The sequence below is a fragment of the Trichomycterus rosablanca genome, chromosome 19 (genome assembly GCF_030014385.1).
Source record: "Trichomycterus rosablanca isolate fTriRos1 chromosome 19, fTriRos1.hap1, whole genome shotgun sequence".
In the NCBI taxonomy this organism is placed as follows: domain Eukaryota; kingdom Metazoa; phylum Chordata; class Actinopteri; order Siluriformes; family Trichomycteridae; genus Trichomycterus; species Trichomycterus rosablanca.
Genome location: NC_086006.1, coordinates 13,216,449 through 13,241,184, shown reverse-complemented (window position 1 = coordinate 13,241,184; position 24,736 = coordinate 13,216,449). Strand labels below are relative to the sequence as shown.

The 24,736-nt window shown below is 38.2% G+C and overlaps 1 protein-coding gene across 3 annotated transcripts in view; it reads left to right on the top strand.

Annotated features, from left to right (window-relative positions):
• The window catches only part of spo11 (SPO11 initiator of meiotic double stranded breaks), a 100,245-nt gene that overhangs the window by 17,865 nt on the left and 57,644 nt on the right, over positions 1-24,736 (top strand). The gene's annotated exons all lie outside the window — the stretch shown is intronic.

Below are 24,736 nucleotides of genomic sequence, written 5' to 3'. Positions count from 1 at the left end.
TTTATGTGGAAATGTGTTTACTTTTAGGCGTAGGAAAAAGTGTTGAAGTGGTGAAAAGTGTTATTTTACTACAAACAAATCAGAAGAGACAACATTGAAAGCTTTACAGTTATTTAAACCATTTGGCTGATCTTACTTTGAGTCTGAATAACTGGATAAAAATAAGCTGTATTTAAATAATCTTGTTTGGGCCATACTTCTTGTTTGACATATGTTAAACTGGAAAATATTGGGTAGATTGTTTCAAGAAACCTATATGTAAAATTACAGCCTGCAGCTGAAAAAATACCCTTAAAAGTTCATCATTTTTGTGATCACCTCAGCTGTTTGGTAGAGGCTCATTACTCTAATAACTTTTTTTTTATTATGGACAATCATAATCACCCACTGCACACAACTTTTGTGAAACAGAGAAGGAACATAATTCTAAATGTAACAGAATTGTGGCACGTGTATATATCTATGTATGTATGTGGGTGTGCACATGTATCTATCTATCTATCTATCTATCTATCTATCTATCTATCTATCTATCTATCTATCTATCTATCTATCTATCTATCTATCTATCTATCTATCTATCTATCTGTCTATCTATCTATCTATCTATCTATCTATCTATCTATCTATGAAAATACTATGTGCACTAGTAAAAACATATTGTTTGTTGTTGGTATAATCCACGGGAACTAAGATTTAGAACTAAGATAATATTTTTTAAACATTATTTTCTTGGTACCAAGGATCAATAAATCAATTGTTCATCAATTAGATATTTCACTGCCATTATGAAAAAGATAAAAGAAAGAAATAAAGATTATTTTCTTGGGATTTGAACCCCCACTCCCGCAAACGCGTTACACTGCCCTCATTAGTTTATCCTCTTGAGCCACAATGGACTGATACGGAGATGGGAATTTAAATGTACTAAAATAGCTAGTTCTTCTGGGTTTTTTTCCCCCTTTAAGAAGAAGATTTGTATATAATTTGAATTATTTTACTTATAATAATTATAATATATTAGTATTGATTATTTTTACGCTTATTTCAATATTATTGTCATTTCTATGAATGTTTTTGTTGGTGGTGGTGGCGGTGATATGAATATATATTATTAGATTAGATAATAGTGACGTTATTTCGGTCACAGCGCTCATATTTTGGTCTAAAATTACAAACTTTGTGAGTTTCTCCACGTTTCTCGCTGTGGAAATCAAAGCGAACACGTCGGGAAACATTGTAGTTCAGACAACGGTGGTTTAAACCAACGTGGTTCGAACTACTGTTGTACCAACATGTACTGTTGTACCAACATTCGGATGTTTGTTAGTTTAACGATGCATCGTACTATGGTAGTTCAATGCTAACCTCCGTGGTTGTTTGGGAAACGCACCCCAGGAAGGCAAATATTTAGCTTTGTCTCTAACAGCTCATTCACATTATTAGGCAATATGACAATGTGACTTATGTGTTACTGAATTTAATTAATGAATATAATACTAAATGTATTTCTAAAAAAATAATGAGAACTACATTTTACATTTGTTATTTTCTTAGTTCTTAACAGTGGCAACCTTCTGATTACTAGTCCAGTACCTTAACCACTGAGCTTCCACTGTTTAAGTCATATACTAAACAAGAAGTAGTATATGACTTAAACAGAGTTTAAGGAACCCTTCCCTAATACTTGCACAAGCTTTGGTAACAATAACTGCCTCTAAACGTTTTTGTAGCCATCTATGAGCTTCTTTTTTCACCTGCTGGTCTGCTGGTCGTTTCTGCACTGTTCCATTGCAAATGCTTTGATAATCCTCCGATTTTATTATTTCTTGTAATGTGGCTTAGCAGCTTTGGCAGTGAGCCAATGTTGGAGTTGTGTCCTGCATTGGCATTTTTTCACTGCTGTGCATCCTCATGACAAAACCGCTCTGGATAAGTTATTTGCCCTAGAGATTTTGTGGGTACCCCGTCTTTTTTTTTTTTTTTGAGAACTGGGCTATTGCAGACAGCCAAAGTATATTATCAGCTTGTCATATTGTTACAACCAGTTCTCCTTTTTCTGTTTCTATTATTTTGGCCATCTGATTTGTGATTTTTTTTTTTAGCGGCAGTCTTGATCCACCTATTCTGCACTTTTATGCCGGTCCTAGTTTGGTTTTATCTGTCCATATACCATTTTCTTAAAAGGATTGTGGTTTGTCTATATAAGTTTTGGCAATTTTAAGTTTTAGTTTTTTATGCCTTTCTCTATTTTGTTCAGTGTGTAGCAGATTTGTATCTTGTGCTTTTCTGTATCAAACATATGAGTTTATGTTTATCAAAGCAGGTTCACTAAACTTTTCATTTTTGGAAATAAAAAGTAGTCACAGTTTGACTAGGCATTTCCTCTTGGTGAAAATGCATCATGATGCATCATTGTTTACACTATAAATGTTTTGTGTCTGTATGAGCCCCAGACCACCTCCAGAAGTAATTCCAGAATTGATTCACTCCTGAAGTCATCGCAATGTTCACCCAGGAGGTTCTCACCTAAACTTTTTCACTGTCTACTTATGATTTGGTAAACAAAAACAAATAATAATGCCAGGTGTAAGTCAAGTTTCACATTGCATTGCATAAAACGGGTTTACATGGCCATGAGAGACCTCTGCAGGACTATGGCTAGTCTTAAGACACATATAATTTTTATAATTATGGGTACAAAAGCAAGACGCTCTATCTGAAACAGCTTTCAGTGTTTACCATTTTGGAAAATATTCAGACACCTTAACATTTTGCACACTTTTTTACACTTTCAGAAAATCATACTTTCATATCATGTATCATACTGTAAGTCTTAGAGGTATCCAGAGCCTTTTTTCAATCATTTGTAAAAGTTTTCTTGGATACACCTATACACGTTTTGCACACCTGAATTTGGTCAATTTATTTTATAATATATAGCAGATCCTCCTAAGCTCTGTCACATTGGATGGAGAAAGTCTATAAATTGCTATCTTTAGGTCTATTCACAAATGTTTCAATATCCTTAAGTGGCCCAGCCAAAGCCTAGACTTAAACCACATCAGAAAATTGCCCTAAAGTCACTCCAATTTTGTTTTGGCTCTATGCTTCAGGTCATTGTTGTGTTGAAAACTAAACTGTTGCACTAGTTTTTATTCGTGTTTTTGCATACACTCTAAACTAAAGAATGTTTTTTTCAAAGATGTTGCTGTATTTCACTGCATTCAATAATGTCTCAGTTCTTACCAGTGTCCATGTTCTTGCATCTGATAAGCACCCCATAGCATGATGCTGCTACCGCCATGTTTCGCCGATTTAGCCAAATGATGTGCAGCGCATGTTTTTTTTTGCCAGACGGTTACATGCCAGACTGGTACATTGCCAGGTTACATTGCCAAGTTACATTTTCATCTCATCAGATCAGAGATTTTTTTTATGAAGTGCTGCCATGATTGTTGTCCATCTAACAGGTTGTCACATCGATAGATAGATAGATAGATAGATAGATAGATAGATAGATAGATAGATAGATAGATAAAATTAAAGCCTTAGATATCATTTTTGCCCTGATCTATATGACTTGTTTTTGACTTTCTTCACAATTTATGTAAATTGTGAGCCCTAATATAGCCTGTCGTGTTATATAGGCATAGTACCAAATTATGTCTATTCAGTTCAAATAGGTGAACAAACAGGTGAACTAGATGCATCTCAAGGATAGCTAAAACAACCTGGATACACCTAAGCATTTGTATGGCTAGGCACTGATGTCAGAAAAGCTTCAATTGATGTACCAGTTTATTCCAAAGCTGTTCAGTGGGACTTTAAATCAGGCTTTTCATTATATTGTTGTGGGAATTTAAAATAACCCTTAAAGATTGACACAGACAACCGGGATAGTGATAAAAGCAAATAATCAATTTATTACTCAGCTGAGGACCAATCTCAATGCAAATGCTCACACAGCTTTACAGAGGAGAGAGGCGACTACTGTCTTCCCTATCACAGTATTTATACCCGTCTTTACTGCCTCTTCAGGCTAACTCTGCTCAGCAACCCAGCTCAAGGTCAACTTTCCACACTAAACTTTATCATTTTAGAAGAATGATCAGTTTGTTACTAACACAGCTGTGTGTGTGTGTGTGGGTGTGTTATCAGTCTTTGGAATTCTGAAACCTTCAAAAGTCTCTTCTACCCCTGCTAATTAAACTAAGAAAGCAGAAACTTATGAGTTTAATGCAAATAACTAATAAAATATAAAATTTCCAGTCACAATCCCTCCTTTTGTCCTTCCTGGACAAAACAAACAAAATTTTATATACTAAACAAACTTTTCATTTTACAGTTAACATCAAACACCTACCCTTCCCTTGTCAGAGTTTTAAGGTATTGTTATCATAGAGTAAACACACCTAAAAAATTTCACGAAATGAATATACTGTTTTTTATAAAATGTTTTTTGCTAGGAATATTTCTGACAATATCACTAAGAATAGATTCCCCTCTCCTTGTGACTATGTCACGAACCCATAAGTGATTAATAAAGTCTTAATGTAAGAATGATTAATATAATTGCTTAATATAAATGTTACACACTATCTGCTTGTTCTTCCTGCCATCCCCCAGAGGTGGGCGAAAAACCCTCAGGCCCACAAGAAAATTCTCATGAGCTAATTATCAATCAATTTCTAATTTAGGGAAAATTCCACACCCTACCCATCCTACCAACCAACCTACCTGATGCGATAGTGTACTCGACACCACGGGTTCAGCACAGGATGACTTACATAATAAATGATTACATATAAAATGAATTATATGATTAAGCCTATCAGACAACCATTCTACCTTGATTAAATGCTGCCAAAGGAAAGAAAAAAAAACAATACATTTGAATATCACCAGTAAATATCAGTATATGAGTAAGATAAATGTGAGTTAATAATTGTGTAAATGATTATCAAATACTTGAGTAAATATAAAAACCAACTATTCAAAAGACATTAAATCATCAAAAACTTCTATCAACTTGAGTGATAAGATGATCAAAAAAACTCTGAGTCAAAAGATACTCAATAGGTAAATAAAAACTATTTACATCAATTATTCAACACTAGTTCTTTTCATAAACAGAAATACTGATACCTGAATTCTCAAACACCTGTTTAAGAATTGAGCTCTTTTCCCCAATTCAACTTATCTAAGCCACATCAAATCTTAGACATGCTAACATGCAATACACCATGTGTCAAACATTGGGCTTTCATTTTTGTCAGACTTTAAAATTTCTAGGTTAGGTGAGCCTTTGCCATTTTTGACGTATGTTGGTGCTCGAAGTGCGGGCACGCCCAATCAGCACCTGTCCCACCTCACCGAGGCTTAGAAACACCCTTCCTCTATAGATGATCTAATCTACAACAATTTTCTGCAACACAGGTGTTATCCTCAGGTCCCGCTCTCAGTCTCTGGATCTTCCACAGGTTCCAAATGTCACTTCGCTGATCCTGTTTAAACATTGGGCTTTCATTTTTGTCAGACTTTAAAATTTCTAGGTTAGGTGAGCCTTTGCCATTTTTGACGTATGTTGGTGCTCGAAGTGCGGGCACGCCCAATCAGCACCTGTCCCACCTCACCGAGGCTTAGAAACACCCTTCCTCTATAGATGATCTAATCTACAACAATTTTCTGCAACACAGGTGTTATCCTCAGGTCCCGCTCTCAGTCTCTGGATCTTCCACAGGTTCCAAATGTCACTTCGCTGATCCTGTTTAATCAGATAAAACTCACACACAAGCTCACAGTTGACTCTTTTACTAGTTACTGAGGTGAAAGTCTGTTTCATTAAATGTTCTGGATTTTGATTCAAGATGTACTCCATTACACAGTGTTCAAAGGTTTTTCAGTTCGACCAATCAGCTATTTCACACGCTGCAACGTCAGTTGGCTCAATGACGTCCTGTTCTTTTATCAGGTACCCCCCAAAATTGGCTCAACACGTTTAGGTGACTTTTATGCAAAAACTCTCTTGTTTTTGTGTGGTTTTGGCCAAAAGGACAAGCTGACATTGCCCCTTTAATCTTGCTCTGTGTGTGTGTCAGGGCTGGTTTCAATTGGTTCTGTCACTCTTCCGCCATGGCTAGCGTGGATCCACGTGGCTCTTTCAGCAACCTTGACGACGGTGTGTGTCGTTAGGAGCACTTGGAACGGATCTAGCCACCTCTTGGCTTTCCAGCTTTTTCTCCTGAAGTATTTCCTGAACTCTTTCACCATCACTCTTTCACCTGGTTTTCAGATCATGTAGATAGGTACTCGTTGGTCCTGGAAGGAAGTCTTTCACCTGCCTGTGAACTTCACACAACACACAGGACAGGTTTCACAATAACTTAAGATAAGATTAGATAAGATAAACCTTTATTAGTCCCACAGTGGGGAAATTCACAGTGTTGCAGCAGCGAAGGGACAGTAAAGCACTCAGTACAAAAAATAGACAATAAAAAAGTACAGTGTATAACAATAATAATAATAAAAAGTCAGAAAAACTCTGAAAAAACAAAATATTTACAAATAATTACAAATAATTGCACATGGGAAAAATATTGCACATTGTAATAATTACACATGGGGAAAAAGTTGCACATTGTTCTGAATAATGAATGATTTAAAGTGTGTGTGTGTGTGATCTGCCTGGAGCAGTGCTGGTTATACAGTCTAACAGCAGCAGGAAGGAAGGACCTGCGGTACCGCTCCTTCCCACATTTGGGGTGAAGCAGCCGGTCACTGAAGGAGCTGCCCAGTGCTGCCAGAGTCTCATGCATGGGGTGGGAGTCGTTCTCCAGCATGGATGCCAGCTTGGCTAACATCCTTCTGTCTCCCACCACCTGCACTGGGTCTAAGGGGCTCCCCAGGACAGAGCCGGCCCTCTTGATAAGTTTGTTCAGTCTCTTTTTGTTCGCTGTAGAGATGCTGCTGCCCAAGCATACCACTCCATAAAAGATGGCTGATGCCACCACTGTATCAAAAAAAGTCCTCAGGAGTGCCCCCCACACTCCAAATGACCTCAGTCTCCTGAGTAGGTAGAATCTGCTCTGACCTTTTTTATAAAGTGCAGTGGTGTTAACTGACCAGTCCAGTTTGTTGTTGAGGTGAACACCCAGGTACTTATAAGAGTCCACTTTCTCAATGTCCATTTCCTGGATGTTCACCGGTGGCAAGGTGGGTCTGCACCTGCGGAAATCCACCACCAGTTCTTTGGTCTTCCCCACGTTTAACTGGAGGTGGTTCTGCAGACACCAGTCCACGAAGTCCTGGATCAGTTCTCTGTACTCGCTGTCCTCGTCATTGTTTATGAGTCCGACAATCGCTGAGTCATCAGAGAACTTCTGGAGGTGACAGTCCGGTGAGCTGTACATGAAGTCAGCCATGTACAGGGTGAAGAGGAACGGTGCCAAGACCGTTCCCTGAGGGGCCCCTGTGCTGCTGACCACAATATCAGACACACAGTCCCGTGCCCTCACATACTGTGATCGGTTGGTGAGGTAGTCCAGTATCCAGTTGGACAGGTGACTGTCCACTCCAACATGATCCAGTTTGTCCTTCAGGAGCCCCGGCCGTATGGTGTTAAAAGCACTGGAGAAATCGAAGAAGGTGATTCTCACAGTGCTCCCAGGTTTCTCCAGGTGAGCAAGAGCTCTGTGTAGCAGATAAATGATGGCATCATCCACCCCAATGCCAGGCTGGTAAGCAAACTGAAGAGGGTCTATGGATGGGCTCACCAGAGGGCGGAGATGGGTAAGGACCAGCCTCTCCAGTGATTTCATCAAATGTGAAGTCAGTGCCACCGGTCTGTAGCTGAGGTCCTTTGGATGCTGTGTTTTCGGCACAGGTACCACACAAGATGTTTTCCACAGCTGTGGTACTCTTCCCAGCTTCAGACTCAAGTTGAACATGTGCTCGACTACCCCGCACAGCTGATCTGCACAGGACTTGAGGAGCCTGGCACTGATGCCATCTGGACCTGCAGCTTTCTTCACTTTGATTCAACATTTCACTCACACTCATCCGTGAGTGGCCTTGGAGTTTCTCTGGGCCTAATTCCTGTTTTTGGAGGTCTGCCAAATAGTATCTCAAAAGGGCTTAGGTTTGTTCTTCCCTTATTCTGGTTCTCATATACATTATTATCACTGACTGGGCCTTAACCCATGTCAGACCAGTATCTGAACGACATTTTGTTTATTTTTGTGTGTTATTTTCTTGCTCCACGACCCCACAGGTTGGGCGATGGGCACACTGTTGTTTTAAATCAATAAATCACATACTCACGACCTGCTGTAATGCTTTGTTGACAAATGGAGTACCATTGTCATTGCCAATTCTTTCAGGGATCCTCCACTTTTGGATTATGTCAGTTATAAGTGCCTTTGCTACTGCACTTGCATGCTGTTTTTAATGTCCCAACCTCAGTTGGGAATGCTTCAATCCATTTGGAGAAAATCAATCTGGAGATGCTGAAAAGGTCAATCAGCTGGTGGTTGGTCACTTTAAGAAGTTTTAATACCCCTACTAACCTTATTTATTTTGCAAATCATGCAGCGTTCACAAAATTTTTGGGAGTAATTAGTTAAGCTAGTTAAGCCCTTAGTGTACCAATGTCTTGAGATACTACCTGCATCCCTCCTTTTTGACACATGGTCTCGACCATGTGTCAAACTATCCAGGGCCGGAGTGGGCCCCTTTTTCAGCCTGGGAGTTTCATGCCCAAACCCGACCCACTTTTTCCATGGAGGAGGAATTTGAATAATTGAAACAGCAGCTAGCTCTTACAATGCCTTTTTATTGGGTATAAGTTCAGGTATATGTTGGTAAGTTAACAGAAAACACTTCACTTAAACATGTTTAATTCAAATTTAAATCAGATAAAGATTTAAAAGGTAAAAAAATGTGATAAAGATGAAAACGTATTTACATTTGTACAGGAGCAATAAGTTGAAATAAAAATAATTTGAAATTAAAATTGCATTTGTCTTCCCAACAGAGATGTGTTCTATAGTTAGGTTTACACTAAACTCTTAAGTAGCTTCACTACACACACATTTAGTAGGCTACCTACAGCATCAAACATCAACGCTTTAGCCACTATAGGGAGTTTTGTGGGCTGCTGTTAATGGTAACTGAAAAGGATGAGTAAAATAATCAAAATCAGTCTCCTTATCTACACTAGCAGCTGCCTGAGTTTGTGGGATCTCCTGCTGCACTGCTGCTGTGTCACTGGACTCTACCTCTTCCCTCTCAGCATCTGACTCACCTGTATTATGTAGCCTAAAAACAATGTTTATCTATTTCATTTGGGCTGATTTTAATGCATTTTCAGCATTCTGAATATCTGGGTACTGGGTATTATTTAGAATCTATCCATCACATCTGTTCTGTGTGCAACTTGTTACATACAATAGTTTTTTTTTTTTTTTAGTTAATTTTTATCCTCTCTACCTGTCTCTGTAGTCCTGGCCTCTCCATGCCTACTCGGTTCACCATCAGGATCAGACTGGCTTATCTGCTGCTCTGAGGCAAAAAAAAGCCCCATTTCATTAAGGGTTAGCCTATTTTGCTAAAGAACATGACATGCTTGAAATTTTTTTATTTTTTTTTATTTAATTTTAATTTTTTATTTTTTTTCTCAATTCTGCCTATATTATGATGGTGTAAAATTTATAGTGATTTAGGCTATTTGTCTCCATTTGTTAAAATAAATTAGGCTATCGTGCTGACATCTTTCTGAATGTCTGAACAATTTAACATATATCATGTATATTCTCTACATTATATTTTACATTACAAATAACTATCTTAGTTTAAATAACTCTGTTGGACTATCCTCAGTACAGTAGATTCGGAACAAAAACATTCCATTAATGAGTTAGGCTATTTAACATATTACACTTCAAATTATGTTTATTTTCAGCTTGAAACTGTATATTTGTGATTAATGGTGTGTGGGTTCTACAAAATAAACTACGCTAAGTTGACATTGCAAATGTTGCGCAATAGCCTTACAGTGACAATACAAAATTATTTCCATATCTTCCTTTACCGGCTGCAACTGGGGTCTGTCCTCTGGAAAACAGGTCTGTTAATTTGGCACATTTGGCAGCAACTTCTAACAACGCCTTTCTTTTTTTCAACCTGGCCTTTTCGGCTCCACCTGGCCTCTTCCTGCCCACCATCACCACCGACTGATGGTTTGCGCTATTCTGTTGCTAAATTTACTTTTACCGGCGCTCCAGAAAAGCCGCCTCGTGGGCCCAACCAACTTAAACATTTTGGAGGGGAGAATTCCCTCAGATGGTAGAACCCATCTAATCTACTACGATGTAGGGGCTGTGCTGTCAGATGAATGGAGAATGAATGCAAGAAGAAGATTAGATAAGTGTCAAAATTATTTTTCCCATCCAACTTGCCCAAACTCGAGATTGACATGAACCGGCCCATCGGGAATCCTCCCGAATCTCCCAATTAGCCACTCCGGGCGTGAAACTATAATCTACAATAAATTTTTTAGGAAGACACGGCTTACCAGTTGGACCATACCAAACCGCGTCCTTTTTGTTACACCTAGCTCGCTTCCACTCGGCCTTTCCTTTTGGCTTGGCAAAGGACTGGATGGCTGTCAGGTCAGCTGAAACAGAAATCATTTTTCCACAACATATTTATTTACTATATGTTTCACTTCTGTCTTTTTCTTCGGCCATGTCTGCTGCCCTGTAAAATGGGATCAGAACATGAGGTGTGAGCTTTACATTTACATACATCAATAGCTTTTGGAAATATGGTTCCATCCAGAAGTGCAGAAATCAGGTTGTGATGTGTGATTTACCTAAATAGGTCAAAAAACCTCATCTACTACTTCAAATTCATATCTACTGACAGTGAAAATGTTAACAGTTTTCCCCTTTAGCCAATTTACAATGCTACTAATTCATCAGCTTGAGCTGATATACGAGATGTTAGTGATTGTGCTTGATTAATGATAAAAATTTTTTTTTTGTAGTTTCCTGTAAATCTGGTCTAGGAAAGCAAACTTCATTATCAACATTAAAACGATCATTTGGTTCACCTTAATTTTCTGTAGGAAGAAAAGTATCATGATTAAATACATAACATATTTTCATTGTGATGTTAGTCATTTCAATTAATACACTGTTATATCTCAGCCATCTGGCTGCTGTCATGTTATCAGTTTTTTGTTTCTTTGTTTAGCAATTGAGAAGCAGTTTGGTACCAACAAGGTCAAATTTCAGTAACTTACGTAAGTCTATTGAATCATTTACCACTTTTTTATTTGGCTGGTACAGCTCTCAAACACATTGGAGACCTGCTACTATAAGGTCTAATTTAGCTAAAAAAATATATATATATATTTATTGGTCTTAGTTTACCTCCATGACCCTGGAGTAATACACCTTCCTTTTTCATTTACTATCTGAGTGAATGGTCTGTTTGGAGCCGGGATTCCCCGTTGTTGGTGTTGTCTTCAGAGCTCTTTTCAATGTTTCAAAGGCCTTGTCCACTTCGATGTTCCAACTAAGTGCACTATGGACCTGTAGGCCCGTCCCATCAGCAGTTTTGCTTAAGGGAGCCTTGAGGACTTCATACTTAGGGATGTAAGTTCTGCAATAAAATCACATACCTTAGAAAGACATTTGTTGCTTTTTGTGATTGACATGGGATTTTTCCGAACGGCTTCTGTTCTGCCATTGTCTAATCTTTTACCTTTGACAGAGATCAATTAACCTAGGAATTTCACTTCATGTTTTACAAATTGTAATTTTGAAAGGCTGTTTTTATCTTTGCTAGGTGACATAATAGTTTCACTGTGTAATTTTCACATTGCTTCTTCGTTGGAGCTGCCAACAAACAATCATTCACTGTTGACATTTTGGACACAACCAACCATGTTCTTTGTACACATTTGTACACAACTCAACTGTCCTCTCCTCATGAGAGACATAGATCAACTTAATACAGAAATCAGACATTTCGCTTATTCTCAATCACCAAATGTCTGTTCAACCATCACACGACAACAGTTTCAACCCTCAATCACTCCAGTGATCATTACAACCTTTATACATTGACACGTTTGGGACGCAGCCTTTTATGTCAATCAGGTGTGGTTAGCCTTCTCTTTCATCATTTCTAAACAAGTCAACTTCAACTTCGCTCCTACTTCTACTCCAAAACAAATGTTTCAACGCCAGTCTATTAGTCTTATCTAAGTTTCGAAAACACTCCTTTTCATACCGGTCATCTGACTCCCCCTCTTGGATCCGTGCAGTGCAATGCAAATCTTCATTTTTTACTTGGTTAGTAAGCAAGTAAGCGTGTTCTATGAGCTTCAGATTAACTTAATTTATGCTGTGGTTGCAGAGATGCCACGAATAAACATAAAGTAAGGGTTTAATGTTCATCAGTACACCCTGAAAGGAGTTATGTTGGGTAATTTGGATTTTTAGCCTGTCAGTTTCACTGATCAGGGTAATACCTAATTTTTCACATCACATCTCGCCCCAGTAAATTCACTGGACAATGATCTGACAGTAGAAAGGAAAATTTGAAAGGCTCAAAGCCTTGCAAATGGCATTTTGACAGCACTGAACAATATTCAGTAACCGTGACTCCTGATGCCCCAACTGAATTCATGAATCTTCCACTTTTCTTTGGAATGACCTCAAACTCGTCAGTTCTAATGCCTGAACTCTCTTCTCCTCAGTCTACCAAAAACTGTATCTCACTACCATTCACAAAAATTTAATTATCATAGACATTTTAAGGTTCAGAATACTTAACATATGTTCCTTCAGGAAAATACTTTTGTTCTATTTGTTTTATAGCTACTTGGATCTTACCATTTACATTTAACAGGTATAGGTGTTAGCTTAAGCAATTCTTCTTTGCAAAGCATAGAAAATTCGGACTCACCAGACCCTTTTGGTTTGTCCTCAGTCCGGTCCTCCTCCATCATTCAGTCTTCTCCATAGTTCTCAACTCTTTAATCATTTGTTGGCCCAGTGTCCTTCTTTTTTGCAAATGAAGCATTTGTTATTGTCCTTATGACTCCAGGTCACATTTCGCTGTGTGACATTGTCTGTTATCCAGTCCATTCTGACACGTGAAATGTCCACGCCCAGCTTCCGACCCATTAGATGTTTTTGTTCATTTGTGGTATGTCTCAGCTCTGCTGAGAACTTTTCTCCTCCAACTTCACGAGGATGTGTCAGTTGTTTGGACACCTCAGTGATGTCATTCTCTGTCCACGGACGATGAACCACCATTGCATGTCCATCAATCATGGGAAGTGTAGCATGTCTTTATTGTCCATCTTTATTCTCCTTCAAACGATATTTACCAGTCGAGCGAGTGGGAAGGGACGAAAACATGTTGGATTAGAACAGGTCCTCTCTATTCTCACTGGGCGGGTCATAGGTTGTAGTTAGCACAGCTGAGCTTCCTGCTTCAGGTTTGGAAGGCAGGTCTAGTAGATTATTACGTGGAGATCTTGGGCGGTGCCGTTCAGTAGGTGGAATGGCACCCTCATGGCTTCTTGCCTCAGCTTCCTGTTGAACTTTTGCTTGTCTCTGTGCTGGAGGACACGGACCGGGACACCAATCTAGGTCTGGGTCTGAAACAGATTTAACACACTAGACATCTGCTTTGTTAGTTTTACATACTGCTTGTAATATATGTGCACATTCCTTAGACTCAATAACCCACATACCAAAACCTTCACATTAATACATCTCTTTTTCCTCTTTTTTTTTTTCTAACAACTTTTCAACATTTTTAATTGTCTTTCACTAAAACTACCTTTGGAAGAAAAACCACACTCTTTTACCCAAATTCAAATTTGGTCAATGCTGCTTTACCATAATTAACATACACGAACCACACATTTGGTTCATCATACACATCTAAGAAAAATTTTGCTTTTGCCACTCCCCATTATGCCTTTTGTGTCAATCCACCCAATTTAAATTGTCCGTTGTGAATCACCCGAACACATAAATATTTCGTATTTCGTTAAATATATCCCATATTTAACTTCTATGTTAGTTGTACACCACCTAAACACATAAATACGTTATGTATATGTCCCATATTTAACTTCTGTGTTTAGCACTGACTTGTTTTTTCTCCCGGGAGACATGTTGCACTGGGTTCGTCAACCTGTGGCAGATTTTCTATCCAAGAAATACTGCTAAACCGAGTCAACACCTCATCGACCCTTGCTGGCCACCCCGACCATCAACAAAATCCAAGTCTAAATTTTGTTACTTGTGTGATTCACCACGTACAATTATATTAAATATTTAATTTACTTACTTTCTATAAAATTATAGTAACCCCAGTACCAACGCAGAATGCCAGTTGGGCGTTTCAGATGAAGTGAAGTCCTTCAGGATACCGACGCCTGTATCCCCCAGAACTTCTCAGCCATCCAAGGAACGGGGTCCCATCTGGTTGGTGCCATGTTTGTTGTGGGAATTCAAAATAACCCTTAAAGATTGACACAGACAACCGGGATGATGATAAAAGCACATAATCAATTTATTACTCAGCTGAGGACCAATCTCAATGCAAATGCTCACACAGCTTTACAGAGGAGAGAGGCAACTACTGTCTTCCCTATCACAGTATTTATACCCCCCTTTACTGCCTCTTCAGGCTAACTCTGCTCAGCAACCCAGCTCAAGGTCAACTTTCCACACTAAACTTGATCATTTTAGAAGAATGGTCTTTGGAATTCTGAAACCTTCAAAAGTCTCTTCTACCCCTGCTAATTAAACTAAGAAAGCAGAAACTTATGAGTTTAATGCAAATAACTAATAAAATATAAAATTTCCAGTCACAATATCTCGCTTTGTGCACAATGAAACTATACAAACAGCTTTTGTTTGTTTTAAAGCATGAGGTAACTTATTGTCTGAAAAGTTATACGTAAAAACAAACAAAATGAAAACAAGAATCTGTGATTTCTTAATTTTCCTAAACCTTTATTTACCTAACAAGTATTTCCGATGTTTTTACCATTTATTTATATTTAGTAAACTTAAACAAATTAGAATTTTAGCTAGGGTTGGGCGGTATTGCTGATTTTCATACCGCCATACCGTCTTCAGAAAATACCACGGTATACGGTATTACCACGCGGGGGGACCCCCTCCCCCCGCGTGGTAATACCGTATACCGTGGTATTTTCTGAAATATACGTGTTCGGTGGCGGACAAACTTTACAGTGTAATCACAGTATTCAAATGTTTTATTACAAAAAATAAAACAATCAGAACGTCAAACATTGCTTATCCTATCTGATCTATAATAAATATTTTACGCATAAGTGTAAATGCATGTGTATCAATTACGCTTTTAAAAATATTAAAATATAACATTTAGCCATTATAATCTATCACTGCCCACACAAAACAGAATAATAGCAGGCTAAACAGTTAAATATATTTAAATTATTTGGTTAGTTTTTAGTTAAAGCTATTTCTTAAAGGTGCATGAAGCAGAACGCTGTTTAAAATGCATTAAATGTTGTAATAGTTACACAGTGACGTGTACGATTAGTTATGCCTGTATTACAGAATTGAGTTCTATACGGTAAAAAAAATATTAATGTAAATGTTAATGTTGTGACGACGGTGATGTAAAATAATGTAAAATAATTCATAATTCATAATGTCCAAACATTTGAGTGGGGGTTTAACGAGAACGCTACTTTTAATGTCACACAAGCTCAGTGCAAAACAACATAAGCACAGCTAGAGACGGTCATTTCTGATATCTTCCCTACACACTTGCTCCCTATGCCCTAGCATAGTACACATAACATTCTTAAAGGGCCAAACAATATATTTGTAATTCACATTACATGACAGGTGAAACTTTGAAAACAACATTCTTCTTTCACAAAGTTGAATCAGTTCATCTGGACACAAGTTTGTTGTAGAGATACGTTTCGTCACTCGTGACGAAGATGAACTGATTCAACTTTGTGGATTTGTGTACCTGGATTATTGAGCATGCATCAACAAACATTCTTCTTTCTTAGAATATCTTCCTTTTTTTTTTAGGAAAAATTGTTCTTGTGTGAATTACAAGGGCAGGAAAAACTATGGCAGAAACAAAAGTCAGAACAGGGGATGCGGCGTAATGTTATTATTACTTTTTGCTCCGTCTTCTCAAAACTTGTGCTTGATATATACTGTTTAAATGAAGCAAATAATATACACATCAGCACATGCATGCATTTTCGGTTGAACCGTCTTTTAATTTCTGCTTGTTTGTTATTTGATTTTTGATTTTGAAACGAAAAACGACTTTGGGATTTGAAGTGAAAAACGAATGACCAAAGGTACACGGACCGTTCATCAAGGTTTGCTGGCTCCCCCTTTTTATTTGGAACAAATCCAAAATGCTGCCAAACTGCAGCAGTGGCATTTTTCTTTGGAACTAGTTTGCTTACCTCACAGCTAATGCTAGCCATTGTGGCTTTTTGCTCGTCTCTCTGTGTTATCACCTCAAACAGTGAGCAGCCCCACAACCAATCAGTGAGCTCCAACTGCCTACCACTCCCACCCCTCCCTTACTGTGGATGCGCGAATGTCTTAAAGTCTCAGTTTTTAAGGTAGACCTGAGGCAGAAATTTGGCGCTTCACATTTTTAAAATACTGTCAGCATTTTTAAATACCACGGTATACCGCAATACCGCCATACCGCCCAACCCTACCTTCAACACACACACAACAAAGAAATTGGGACAAGAGGCATATTTACCCCAGCACCCCTTTGTTATTAATGATACTTTTTTTTATCTTTTGGGAAATGAGGATAGTAACTGAATATACAGAATTTTCCAAGTGGAATTTTTTTGCCTATTCTTGCTTGATACAAGACCTTAGCTGTTAACAGTCCCTTGTCACTGGGGCTAATTCTTCTCTTCAAGATGCACCACACATTTTCATAGTAAAATCCTAATATACGCCTCCATTGCCTTTACACATTTACAGGTTTGCACTAAGGCACTCCCATACCGTGGCAGATGTTGCCCTTTGCACTTTTCCCTGATAACAGATTAGAATGAGCTTTTGTCTGTGGCATGATAATGTCTATTTTCTAAATAACAAGCTAAACATATCTAATCATTTAACCAAAGCACAAGTTTCCATTGTCTTTTGCTTTATCTGCTTGTCTGAAACTTAGTAACACATTTGTATGAAAGAACCCACTTTAATTTTTTGCAATAGTTTCATGTTACATTTTTTATACATTGGCAGATTGTGTAAGGTGATAAAAATTTTTCGAGGGACCATACCCACCATGTAAAAAAGTATAAGAAAATACAATGTTATATAAAATGCACTTACAGTTTTTCTCAATTGCTAAAACACTAAAACCCATTCTTGGGACACAACTGTCAACTGCCAAAACTTGTCTATTGAATGATTCACTCATTTCACAAAACCTTAAACCATTTTCTCCTAGTTTGACACAGTTTCACGTCTGATTCAACCTTTTTGCAAAACTCTAAACACATTCTCACTGACTAACACACATTTCTCATTGTAGTGCACTTGCCACAAAAGTTAAACACAACAAACACACTACTGTCATTGTTAAACACTACAGGTAAAAACTGTTCACACATGTGTCATATCAGTTAAAAGGGTTCAAATTATTGGGTAAACAGAATAAAAGTTATTTCAGATGCATGTGGCATTTCTGAGCTGTATTGTGACTTTAGCAATGAAGGGCAACATTATAAGAAGAAGAGAAGGGTGTGTCAGAGGTGGTGGATGAGGAGGAAGATGAGGATGACCAAGAACAAGAGCAGTTATATCAAATACTGTATTCTGTGTAAAGCAGCACATTTATACAACAACATGAGGTCTGTCATGATGTGTCACTTTTAAACTAAAACCCCGGAGAATGTTTACATTTGAACAAAGCTGGATTTATTCTCACAAAGAGGTGGAGAAGAGGTCCCAACATAGCTGATCAACATGCAGTTATAGAAATGCCTGATCATCGTGGTGGCAATGTGACCATGTAGCCTAGCAGTTAAGGTACTGGACTAGTAAAACCACTGCAAGGTTGCCACTGTTGGACCTTTGAGCATGACCCGTAACCCTCAGTTGCTTAGACTGTATACTGTAAGTTGTCTGGATAAAAGTGTCTGAAAATGTAAAATGTATATTGCTGAAAATGTAAAATGTATGTGCGGCCATCAACAGCAGTGGGGTACTACTAACATTTCTGGATGGTCTACAAGATGCTTTGATTGGACTTCAGCAGGGATCCTGAACTGAGAGAGCACCACCCTGTGTACGTTGTTGTTTGACCAATGTGAGCTTTCACCTTCGTCAAAACGTATGTTAGTGGTTTATCAATAACCTGTGTTTCATAAATCTAAGCCTTCAACCATACTCTCTCTTCCCAAAATCATTTGAGGAATTCTACTCAGCATACCCAGAAAAATCTGCTCCAGTCAATGGATGCAGTATGTGATGACATTAGAGTGGATTCTTCTCAAGCCTGGATTCTGAATGGATTTTTTTTTGCATTGTCTAGATAGGGAGAATACTGCCTGTGATGTAGATGAAGTCCTGTGGCCTGACCGAGCCCAGAGACATGATCCTGAGGCAGGAAAAATGATTGACTTTGCAAACTGTAAATACAATAAATAAATATCTTGCATTTTATATACTGTATTTCTTTGTTTGTTATCTAGTATTTAAATATGTAAACACTTCAGTAAATATGTTTTTATGTAAACAAAAAACATTTCAGAATTCTTGAATAAAGATTTTTTGGTTTTGCTATGATAAAATCACAGTGTTTTCTATTGTTTTATGTAGTGTGTAATAACTGCTGTGTAGTGTTCATGCATTAGCTGGATTTGTGTGTATTTTGACGGCAGTGTTTGGTTTTGAGTGAAGATAAAATAGTTTTGAGTTGATTGTTTGATTTTGCAAGACAAATCAGAGGTTTTGTGAAAGTAGCTTACATTTTGGGTTTAGTGTTTAGTGTTTTGAGAAAAGGAGAGGAGGTTTCAGGAAATGTGTTTTAGCAACTCAGAAAAACTGTAATTTGATCTCATGTTTATTACAACTATTACAGTTTTTCTGACTTGCTAAAACACATTTCCTAAATTTTTCTCTCCTTTTCTCAAAAAAGTAAAACACAAAACCCAAAATACAAGCTACATTCACAAAACCTCTGACTTGCAAAATCAAACAATTAACTAAAAACTATTTTACCTTTGCTCAAAACCAAACCTTGCTCAAGGGCCCAACATTGGCAACCTGGCAGAACCTGCAACCTTCTGCTTACTAGTCAAGTACCTTAACTGCTAGGCTACATGGCCACAAGGCCACAAGGATGGACAGGCATTTCTATAATTGCATGTTGATCAGTTATGTTGGGACCTCTTCTCCGCCTCTTAGTGAGACTGAACCCAGCTTCGTCCCTATATCTACATTCATGGGGCCTCACCATGGATTTTAGTTGTTGTATACATATGCTGCTTTACATACAATACTGTATTTGATACAACTGCTCTTGTTCTTTGTCATCCTCATCTTCCTCCTTGCCCACCACTTCTGACACACATTCCTCTTCCTCTTCTATTGTTGCCCTTCATTGCTAAACTCACAGCACAGCTCAGAAATGCCACTTGCATTTGAACTGACTTTTATCCTGTTTACCTACTAATTTTAACCCTAATCACTGATTAGACATGTGTGTGCACTGTTTTTACCCTTAGTGTGTTAACGATGAACAATAATGTGTTTGTTGTGTTTAACCTTTGTGACCTGTGTGTGCCATTTTGCATCAAGGTGCACTACCATGAGAAATGTGTTTTGTCAGGGAGAATGTGTTTGGAGTTTTGCAAAGAAAGTTAAGACCAGATGTGAAAACTGTGTCAAACTAGGTAAAATTTTTTTAAGGTTTTGTGAAAAGAGTGATTAATTCAGTAAATGAGTTTGGGCAGTTGACAGATGTGTTCCAAGAATAGGGTTTAGTGTTTTAGCAATTCAGAAAAAACGTTAGTATGCCCAATGTAATTAGTAGATTTTTTAACGTCCACTGACAGACACAATCAAACTAGCATGCATATATTATTTTATGTAGTATTACATTAGGATTAACTTGACTTGAAGTGTTGGATGAGTATGAAATTAAAAAAAACCTTTATAGGTCATACATTTTATGTTGTAAATGTGCATAATGTTAATTGACAAAAGCCATATCTTACATGTGAATATTAACAAAATTGTTAAAGCTTGCTAAATGCGATTGTGCCTGTGAAATTTCAATTGTAAACTTTCCAACAGAAGGGTTATAGAGAGGCAGCCATGCTTATGTAGTTATGCCAGTATCCAATACGTATTGTGTATTGCCTTAGAATGTTAATTTTGCAGATTCCATTTAACCCTGTGACGCATAGTGGTCACTACAGTGTACAGCTATTCAATAGCTGTTTTTTTACAAGCACAGTTTTCCATGCTTTAAATGCCTATCAACCCTTACAGTGGACACTACTGCATCACTCTATCAGATTCTACCCAGTGGTCACTAGTTGTTACTGCAACTATAATTCCTTTTGACCAAGATGGTCGATTAAATGCCAAACAAGTGTCGCATGGCAGAAATATTTTGCCAATATTTTTAATCTAGGAGATCCTTGAAAAAAGAAAAAAAAAAATATTAGGACATAATGTAACATCTAAGGAATAAAATATTTAAAAAATATTTTTTTAAAATATTCATTTCACATAATAAGTACCTTCTGAATAACCATGTGTCCATTAAACTGGACATCATGCATTTGCAGCTATAATTTAGCCATACTATTCCTATCCAGTATACTATTCCTTCAGCTTTGTTGTTTTAAAAATACTTTATTTCTAGCGACTTTTTGTTGTCAGTTTGTTTATCGACATGTGAGTACACCCTGTGCAATATCACTTAAATGTCAAATAATTCAAAATTGTATCACCTCTCAATAATTGCATTGTTTCTAAGTCGACAAGTAGAGTATTCCCTCATATAAACAACCAAAAATAAATACTTTAGAAAGACTATGTTGAAAATACAGGCCTCAAAGTAGACAATCAATGCAACAAAAGTAAATACATATAGGAGTTTCTGTGAAAGCTCAGAAAGTGGGAAGAACATTGCATAACATCAACCCCTATGGATGGTGTCCAAGGAAAAAACCCTTGAAAATTCAGAGTGAGAGAGAGTGAGAGAAAGAGAAACAGACAAACAGGCAGAGACAGAGAGATAGATAAAAACAAGACAGAAAAAAACAGACAGGCAGAGACAAACAGGAAGGCAGGTAGTCAGAGAGAGAGACAGACATACAGAGAGACATACTGATACAGAAAGAGAGAGAGGCAGACAGACAGAAAGACAGACAGAGAAAAACAGACGGACAGACAGAGAGAAATAGAGAGACAGGCAGAGTGACAGAGGGAGAAACAGACAAACAGGCAGAGACAGACAGATAGATAAAGACAGACAGGCAGAGACAGACAGGAAGGCAGTCAGTCAGAGAGAGAGAGACAGACATACAGAGAGACATACTGATACAGACAGAGAGACAGACAGAGAGAGAAACAGACAGAGAGACAGACAGACACAGCATACATGCATCAAATGAATGTATGCAACACACAGCAAAGCTGACCCTCATGTGTTGTATAGGCTAGCATGAATAGACTGTGTTCAATGGGACTGATGTGTAGACAGATACTGTATCTGTTCAGGCTGGTGTTTCTTAGACTGACAAATGTTTTAAATTTCTTAAGGTTGTTTTATTTCGATTTGTTATTGCCATATTTTGATAGTGATTTTGACTTTTTTATATTTTATCACAACAAACGGATGGCACTGTTATTTTTAAATATGATCCAGCATAGGTAAATAGTAAATGTTAACCAAATATGCTGTCTTTATTGCTTTTAAACATCTTAAAGTAGACATCTGATATTTTGTATGTTAAATAAGTTATAGCTGTATTGATTTAAAAAACACAATAATGCGGTGGGTCCACTAGACCCGCAAACATTGGCTGAGTAACAAAAATATGAACACCACACAAGGGTTAAGTTCCAAGCATACATTGAAGCAGGCAGATAATGGCAGATTAGCACCTTATTGTCCGCGGGCTGTTTGAATTGAGGCGGCGGTAGCTGATCGTTGAGATTTAATGACCTCTTCCAACGCTGGAGGAAACCCGTAGCGTCCATACCTATACACCAAAGTGGACTTATAACTCTGATAGTAATAGCAAATATTTTATTAGCTTTAATTTAAGTTTAAATGTTTACATGTATTAAATGTAGCCAAGAAAAAAATCAACTGTTTACATTTTTGTTTCATTTCTCTTTATTGTTTTACCACCGATTAATTCTGGTCAGGGTCAGGTTTCCCTGGAATTTCCTGGAAATGCAATAACACACCCTAGACAGGACTCCAATCTATTGTGAGGCCTCGGACACCCCCCAGACATAGCTAATCATGTCTGTATGTGGACGTGAGACTGGCTAATAGCACCACTGGGGATTCGAACCCTAGATCCCAGCGGAAGTGGGATAACAAGTTATCATTTCTATCATTTAAGCACATCATAAATATATTTTTTTACAAACCACTTAATCATGGTTTTGTATTGGGCTCATTGCAACCTAAAATCTCTGGCACAAGGCAAGAAATACATCCTGGACAATGCTGGACCATCACTTATTTATTTGCTCACTTATTAACAACTAGTGGCAACCTGTCCACCCTCTGCATGTTTTTGGAAGGTGAGAGGAATCTGTACTACCCATAAAAATCCCATGTCCACATGAGGATAAACATGTGACATTCTCACAAACAATAAGCAAAGGAATAATTCCATGTAGAGAGCTCGCTCTATCAGCTGCACCCCTGTACCACCTGCATTCATGACTTTCAAACATAATTTGATGCTATTTGGCTTAATCACCTTCCCCTACAATCAAAATGTACTACATGTACTATCTTTATGTTTACTCATTTTGATTTATTTATTTTTACTGTTAGCTACAGTGTATCACAAAAGTGAGTACACCCCTCACATTTCTGCAAATATTTCATTATATCTTTTCATGGGACAACACTATAGACATGAAACTTGGATATAATTTAGAGTAGTCAGTGTACAGCTTGTATAGCAGTGTAGATGTACTGTCTTCTGAAAATAACTCAACACACAGCCATTAATGTCTAAATAGCTGGCAACATAAGTGAGTACACCCCACAGTGAACATGCCCAAATTGTGCCCAAATGTGTCGTTGTCCCTCCCTGGTGTCATGTGTCAAGGTCCCAGGTGTAAATGGGGAGCAGGGCTGTTAAATTTGGTGTTTTGGGTACAATTCTCTCATACTGGCCACTGGATATTCAACATGGCACCTCATGGCAAAGAACTCTCTGAGGATGTGAGAAATAGAATTGTTGCTCTCCACAAAGATGGCCTAGGCTATAAGAAGATTGCTAACACCCTGAAACTGAGCTACAGCATGGTGGCCAAGGTCATACAGCGGTTTTCCAGGACAGGTTCCACTCGGAACAGGCTTCGCCAGGGTCGACCAAAGAAGTTGAGTCCACGTGTTTGGCGTCCAGAGGTTGGCTTTAAAAAATAGACACATGAGTGCTGCCAGCATTGCTGCAGAGGTTGAAGACGTGGGAGGTCAGCGTGTCAGTGCTCAGACCATACGCCGCACACTGCATCAACTCGGTCTGCATGGTCGTCATCCCAGAAGGAAGCTGACGCACAAGAAAGCCAGCAAACAGTTTGCTGAAGACAAGCAGTCCAAGAACATGGATTACTGGAATGCCCTGTGGTCTGACGAGACCAAGATAAACTTGTTTGGCTCAGATGGTGTCCAGCATGTGTGGCGGCTCCCTGGTGAGAAGTACCAAGACAACTGTATCTTGCCTACAGTCAAGCATGGTGGTGGTAGCATCATGGTCTTGGGCTGCATGAGTGTTGCTGGCACTGGGGAGCTGCAGTTTATTGAGGGAAACATGAATTCCAACATGTACTGTGACATTCTGAAACAGAGCATGATCCCCTCCCTTCGAAAACTGGATAACGACCCCAAACACAACCTCCAAGATGACAACTGCCTTGCTGAGGAAGCTGAAGGTAAAGGTGATGGACTAAACCCAATTGAGCACCTGTGGCGCATCCTCAAGTGGAAGGTGGAGGAGTTCAAGGTGTCTAACATCCACCAGCTCCGTGATGTCATCATGGAGGAGTGGAAGAGGTTTCCAGTAGCAACCTGTGCAGCTCTGGTGAATTCCATGCCCAGGAGGGTTAAGGCAGTGCTGGATAATAATGGTGGTCACACAAAATATTGACACTTTGGGCACAATTTGGACATGTTCACTGTGGGGTGTACTCACTTATGTTGCCAGCTATTTAGACATTAATGGCTGTGTGTTGAGTTATTTTCAGAAGACAGTAAATCTACACTGCTATACAAATTGTACACTGACTACTCTAAGTTATATCCAAGTTTTATTTCTATAGTGTTGTCCCATGAAAATATATAATAAAATATTTGCAGAAATGTGAGGGGTGTACTCACTTTTGTGATACACTGTATATGAATTAACGCTGTTAACTTAAGCCCTATTGAC